The following is a 7,610-nucleotide window of genomic DNA, read 5'->3' on the forward strand; positions in this document are numbered from 1 at the left end:
ACCTTTCTTGATCTTTCTCTCAATCTGTTGAAGGTACATAGATATCATTTTTTTTAATTCCTTATCAAATAGTTTTGATACTATTTATGGTATTTTATTTTCTGCCTCTGTATTTTGGTCACAAGTTTAAGACATTTTCTTGTTTCTTCATATAAGCTTGGAATTGTCTGTTTTCTTAATCCTTGCAGCGTCTTCATATCTGTATTTAGTTGATGATTGTATATTGCTGTGTCTCAGGTCCTTGCCACCTGTCTCCAGGTAGATGTGATAGAGACTGGAAGTGTGAACACAGTTCTTTCTGTTTGCTGCTTGTTTCAAGTAGTTCAGGTCATGTGCACACGCCTCCAGACAGCACAGAGAACAAGGGAGGACTGCAGCCCCCTTGCAGCTAACCTCCAGGCTCATCTGTGCCTCCAGGCTGCTGTATCAACAGTCACCTGCAAAAGCTCAGGATGGCCACACTGCTCCAGCCCAGCAGATAATCCACTGTTTTGCTCCTTCCTTGCCACTCCTCTTCATCTTCTTCTCCCAGTGAGCACTCACTTCACCTCTCTGCCCTATTCTCTGAAAACCAGGGTTCCAGGATCACATCTGTATGTTTCGCTTGATCTCCCGTATCTTTGTTGCACAGGGTCTGCTCAGTATGTCTGCCTACTCTTGTCATCTTTCTCCAGAAGCCAAAACTTGGGAATCTAGAATGCCATGGCCTTCAGCTGGTACCTTCTGAGTACTGGTTCAGAAAGACTGCGGTTGCCTTGCCTGGCAGGTTGGCAGGCCCAACTAAGTCAAGACAAGTGAACATTTTGGGACAACCTAGGCCCAAATTAATTGATTTATTTGTTTACTTTTCTCACCAGTCAATAAATGTGGTTAACTCCTTCCAGTCTTCTGTCCCTTGTACCTTTCTTCTCATGGCAATTACCTCTGAAACACCTGGCTAGCCTTTAACACTGGGAATGAGGACACATGGCCTCCTTTAGGTCTTCTTTAGGTCCTAGTTGTGGGGCATGTTGTTTACAAGGTAGCCCCTCACTTTCCTGAACTCCTGCAGGACTGCAGTTATAGAGAGAAGTGATTCATCTCTCCAACATTTATTCAGAGTTGGCACTGTGGGTTAGGTATTCAGCAGTTCAAACCCACCAGCCACTCTGGTAGAAAGATGAGGCTGTCTATTCCATAAAGATTTACCATCTGAGAAACCCTATGTAAAGTTTCTGTGAGTTGGAATCGACTATGGCAATGGGTTTGGGTTTTTTATTTTATTCTTTCCAAAGCCTAGGGCTACACCAGCTAATGAGGTATCGTCTATGTCTTACTGGAGCTTTCTCTGGCCCTAAATCACTGAGGGTCAGCACAGAATATTTACACTTACCCAGCTACCCAGGAGCTTCCCAGGAAAGTTGACCCTTGAGCTGAACCTGAGGGGGAAGTGAGCAGTCTAACAAACTGGGGGTCGGGGGGATGGACACGTGTAGATTCCAGGCTGAGGGGAAACCATATAGAAAGGCCCAGGGTAAGAATTGGCAAGATCCAACGGATCCTAGTGATTTGTTATGGCTAGATCATGGAATAAAAGAAGGGGTAGTAAGTTAAGCAGGGAACAGGTGCGAAAGAGTCATACTAAGTATCTTGGGCTTTCTCCCATGGGAAAAGTAACATGATCAGATTTCTTTTTTTTAAAGTGTTTGTGAGTTATGTGATAGTTTACATGGAAGAACATTAGCTTGACATTCATCCTATCGTATATCATTTCATTGCCATGGTTACAATCCCCTCCATTCATTATGAACCAACCAAAGGGTATAACCTGAAAGCCTGTCTTCCCCACCCCACCCCCCCGCCAGTCGTCAGCACACAGCCCCTCTCCCTCTTTGGGTCTAGAGCCCCCAGTCAATCCATCTCTCTACATCATCTGCCTCCATCTCTGGCGTCATTGCCTCTCTGGGGAGGTTCCTGCACTCCGCTCTTCTCCCTTGATGGTCCCAGGGACCTCCCCTCCTGGACTGCAAAGTCAGTCACTCCTCTCCTTTTGCTACAAAACATCTGTCTACCTTTACACTTCCAACCCTCATAGTCAGTCCTGATAACAATTATTCACTATTGTACCACAAGAGACCTATCCCCATCTCCTCTCATCAGCCCCGCCCAGACAGATTGTATACTACTCAGTGGAGATTCTACCTTCCTCCTCGCCCTCTGGATCTAGGATCCCTCTCAAAAGCATATAAGCCAGTCACTTCTTGACTTTGTAGTCCCCCTCTCCTCCTTCCCCCCCCACCCCCGTTTTGGGTAGCCAATGTCCCAAGTTGCCCATCCCTGTCTACTCTATATATGGAGGGGGTGGCGATCCTCGCTGTAAAGATTTGTTCCCTCTTGAGCTACTGCATCCATAGGTGTAGGTCAAGTTCATCAAACTATATCAGATTACTCTTTTATTCCTCTTCTGTCTTCTAGTTGAACCCTGATCATCCATTCATTGAAACCAGGTCAAATGGGTATTATCTGCAAGTGTGGGTGTTCTTATGCATATGCCCTCTCTTCTTATCAGCTGGACACTTCACTCTCCACTCTAGTCCTCTGTGGCTATGTAACAGATTCTGGGCCCAAGAGTCCCAGGTCTTGCCACACTGCTGGCCAACCAGGTCTCCACCCGGATTCACAAGAGTCTATTGAACATTGTAGGGCTTAGCTCGCAGCTTCATTGCTATTTTTCCGTCACTTCCCCTTATCGGTGACGAACATGGTCACCAATCAGAGCATGTATTCCCATTGAGTTTTATTCTTGGAAGGGGGTTTGCCCTGAGGGGACACAACCACTTACTTGCATTGATGTCTCCTGGGTGAACAACTTGCTTATTCTTGTTGTAATCAGTCAGACTGCCGTTATTGTTTTGTATTTTTCTTTCAAGAAGTATCTTCTGTTCTAGCCACTCCCAGCTGGTCTGCTTGTCCTTTCAAGTGGAAATTTCCCACCTCAGAAGATTCTGATTGAGGTTCAGGATTCTACCTATGGTCTTATGTAATGCAAAGGCTCCGCAGGAAGCCTGCTTCATTGGGCACGTTTTAGGTATTCCATTTTAGGTATTCCAATCAGTTATAGGCAGAAGACAGACTTACAAGTTTTCTATGATGATATTTCTGGCTATTCCATTCTCTCTATTAGATTTCTTTTGGAAAAGTTATTCTGACTACCTTGTGGAGAGTAGATTTAGGTGATGGACAGTGGACAGCAATGCCAGGTGGGAGACTGGTTCTGCAATTGAAGAGAGAATGGGTGCCTGAACTCTCAAAGCTAGGATCAGATCAGCCCAGAAGGGGTTAAGAAAGGAGTGGTGACAGTAGCAAAAAGAGTCAACAGATGAAGATACTTGAAGCTATGAACAAGTATAAATTGCTACAATCTGATGAACTAGACTTTTGCTTATACATGCAGTGACTCAAAATTCCAACTGTAATGGAAGGATTCTTTATACCAAAAACAAGCTTGTTTCCTCAGTGTACTGGGTTGATAGGAGAAATTTATAGACATTGGCTATTAAAAATGGGTGGGGGCTGTAAAGGCATGAAGTGGCTGGCTTACAAGCTTTGATGAGTGTGCATAATTTCAGAATGAGAGAGTAAGGTAGAATCCCCACTGAATAGTTTCCCTTTTTTCCAAATGGATCTGGTGAACAGGGATGGTGGACAACTGTGATAGGATTTTCTAACTCAATTGTGAATAATTATTAGCAGAATAAGTTGTGATTGACACAACTAAATGTAGAAAATGTGTAACTGAAAGCAGGGGATAGTTAATCTTTCCTTTCATGAACAGACAATCCCAGTTCGATGAAGAATAAAGAATGAGTGGAGCAAGAGATCCCTACCTAGAAAAGTGGCAACAGCAGAGATGAAGGCAGAGGCAGTGGCATGGAGAGACAGAGCAGTTGCAGGTTCAAGGCCCATGGACTGAGAAAGGCTGTGTGCCTGCAGGCAGGAGGCTGGCTGCCCTTTGGACATTTAAATGTGCCCTTTGGACATTTAAATGAATATATATTTTGTTTTGTAAGTGTACATCAAATATTTTTGCCTTATTCATTTGTGAAATGAATAAACTATAAATGGAGAGCCACAGAAAGCAGGGAGGGGATTGTAATTGAGATGAAACAAAGTGTATAATTTATTGAATGTAAAGCTGATGATCTTGTCTGTAAATCTTCACCCAATTCACAATGAAAAGATAAATATATAAATAAATAAAGTCAAGTTAGACCCACAGGTTTCTGGCTTGGACAACTGACCTTTCACAAAGATAGGGAAGAGCAATGTAAGGGACAGTTGAACGGTTCAATACAGACATACTGGCTAGAGAGTGTCTGTAGGACATCCAACTGGAAATGTGTAACTGGCCAACATAATAGTTTACCTGTGGCACCTGCGTACCACAACTCTGAGTGGTGGACTATACAAAGAGATGTGAGCATGATCATCACCCAGGAGAATGGAAGAATAGAAGTCAAGTAGGAAATCTTGAGGAATACCATCAGCATTTAAGGGAGAACCCAAAGAAGGAAGATACTGAAAAGGTGACCAGAGAGGAGAAAAGCCAGGAGAGAGTATGGTGGTATGGGGTCAAAGGAGATAATTCAAGGTAGAAGTGGTCAAAGGCATAAAACACAAACAGATGTGGAAAGCCAGTTTGATTTTGCATCAAGTAGACCATTGGTGGCCTCTGGTAGAACAGTTTCTGTTTCCGTGGAGCAGGAGGTATGGACAGAGTAGAGAGTAAAGAAGAGAATAGGAGGAATGAGGCCATAGTGATGGCTCTAATATGCCATTATAAAAGCGGCCTTTGTGAAGAAGAATGAAGTAGAAGACACAAAAGTGGGACTTAACTGATTATCAGTTGGGTAAGGAAGCAGGGAGAGGGGAAATGTGCTGTCACTTGTGTGTATGGGTGAGGGAAGAGACAGGACTAATTAGTTGTGCAAAAGAACAGGAGTGACCAGAATGCAGGGCTGAGACCAGAAGGAACTTGCCAGGGGCATGGGGATGGGGTGGGCCCAGCCAAACCAACCCACAAATTAGCCTTGTACAGAAATCCATATCCGTGGGTCAGAAGCTACTCTCTTCATTACAACAAACACTGTCTATTAAGTGCATATTTATGGGTTTTCTGTACTCCAGTAAGGCTTTATTCAAGCACATAAGCACTTTTGTTGTATCTGTACATCTCTCTTCCCAATTAAACTGAGATAGGACCATGCCTTCATCTGGTCTGCGTACCAAACTATCATAGGGCTTGTACTAATCCTGGGCTTTCATTAGTTGCTTACCTGGGTTCCACTCACTGAACACTAGATCCTGAAGATCAGGACCCATGCCTAGAGGGATTTTAAGTCTAATGAGACCACTAAGCAGTAGGAGCACAGCATCTAATAAAGTTCTTGGACATTTAGAGTCCCTAGGTGGTGCCAATAAACAACATTCTTATCAACAGAGAAAAGATTGAAGTTGTCAAGGACTTCATTCTTCTTGGATCAACCATCAACACTCATGGAAGCAGCAGTCAGGAAATCAAACAACATATTACATTAGGCAAATCTGCACAAGACCTTTTAAAGTATTGAAGAGCAAAGATGTCAGCTTGAGGACTAAGGTGCGCCTGACCCAAGCCATGGTATTTTCAATAACCTCATATGCATGTGAAAACTGGACAGTGAATAAGGAAGACCGTAGAAGAATTGTAGAAGAATTGATGTTTTTGAGTTACGGTGTTGGAAGAGAATATTGAAAGTGGTATGGACTGCCAAAAGAACAAACAGATCTGTGTTGGAAGAAGTGCAGCCAGAGTGTTCCTTGGAGGCCAGGATGGCCAGACTTCGTCTCATACTTTGGACATATTGTCAGGAGGGAACAGTTGCTGGAGAAGGATATCATGTTTGGTAAGGTGTAAGGGTCAGAGAAAAAGAGGAAGACCTCCAGTGAGATGGATTGGCAAAGTGGCAGCATCAGTGGGCTCAAGCGTGGCAACAATAGTGAAGTTGGCCCAAGACCGGCCAGTGTTTTGTTCTGTTGTGCATAGGGTGGCTATGAGTCAGTACCGATTCGATGGCACCTAACAATAACAAGTGGTGCAAATGGTTATTAAGTTTGGCTGCTAAATGGAAAGCTTGGTTCAAGTCCACGCAGAGATACCTCTCAAGAAAGACCTGATGATCTACTTCTGAAAAGTCAGACATTGAAAACTCTATGGTACTAACCAAACATCTTTCAAGATTGGTTTTCTAGGTTTGAAAGCTTAGGACTATAGCTAGTTGAACAACTCAGTTTGCATAATTTGAGAGTTAATCAAAAAGTATTACTACTAAACTGGCCTCTCTAGGCAGACACACCACACACACGATCTACCAAAAAGATTGTTGTTGTTAAGTGTTGTCAAGTCGGTTCCGACTCATAGTGACCCTGTTTAGGATTTCCAAGGAGCACTGGTGAGCTTGAACTGCCGACCTTGTCGTTCAAACCAACTTTGCAGCCCAGCACAGCAATCGATAGTGACATACCAGAACTCCACAACAAAAATACGAGAGACCAAATGTGACTTCCAGCAAGATGGCAGACTAGGCAGATGTACTGCAGGAACTCTCTACAGCAAAGATGAGAGACCAAATAAACACAGATGAAATTCCTGCAACCCTGAACTTCAGAAGAAAGATTAGTAAAAAGGACTGAGTACTTGCTGGGAGGAGAAGTTGAGCAGGGACAGCAAGAAAGGGAGCTTGGCTGGTACATGGTCAGACTCAGCAAGACTATCGTGAACCTTTGTAAACAGCTTTAACAACAGAAGGTGGCCTGGCAGAGCATAATCACACAGGTGACTGTAAAGGTGCAATTCCTTCATTTTTCCCATGCTTCTCTGGTGGCCAGAGGTGCCTAACACCTGCCTTCATCCACCCCATCACAGCCCCATTTTCCCACTTTTAATCTTTCTTTACTACTCGCTCCTTTCATCTACCCTTTTTCTGGTTTTTCTAAGAGGTTTTTTCCTTTTTTGTTTTTTTCCTTTTATTTGCTCTCTTTGTTTCTTCTATAGTTTCATTTTCTTGTTCCTGTCTTCTCTTTTTAGTTGCTCTTAAGTGTTTCTTTTACTTCCTCTTTTTTTTTTTTTTTATGATTGTGGTCTGTTTTTCTTTTCATTGTTGCGCCTTGTTTGTTTTATTGTTTTTGTTTTCTTGTGTGTTACATGTAGAGGGATTTTCTCTTTCCCACCTAGCAGGAGACAGCAACTTTACCCATACAGCCCAATCACAGCTGTACACTCTATCTACTGGTCACTAGCCAATACCAGCTCTTATACCACCTGATCAATGATAGATAACAGCAACAACAGTCAAAACTACCCTAAACTGAGGTACATGAATGGCAAATGAGAATAGGTATACACTTCTATTCTAACTAAATACACAGGTTTGGTGAGAAACTAAGAACACATCAACATACAATCATCAATTAAATGAAAATACCAACAACCCCACAATGCCCTGGAGACAACAGACAATTTTAGTTCCCACAAACAAACAAAAGACTGGCTCAAACAAATGACCAAGATGTTTGAGAAATATTTTCTGAGA

Source organism: Chrysochloris asiatica, unplaced genomic scaffold (assembly GCF_000296735.1).
Source record: "Chrysochloris asiatica unplaced genomic scaffold, ChrAsi1.0 scaffold00287, whole genome shotgun sequence".
NCBI classification, from domain to species: domain Eukaryota; kingdom Metazoa; phylum Chordata; class Mammalia; order Afrosoricida; family Chrysochloridae; genus Chrysochloris; species Chrysochloris asiatica.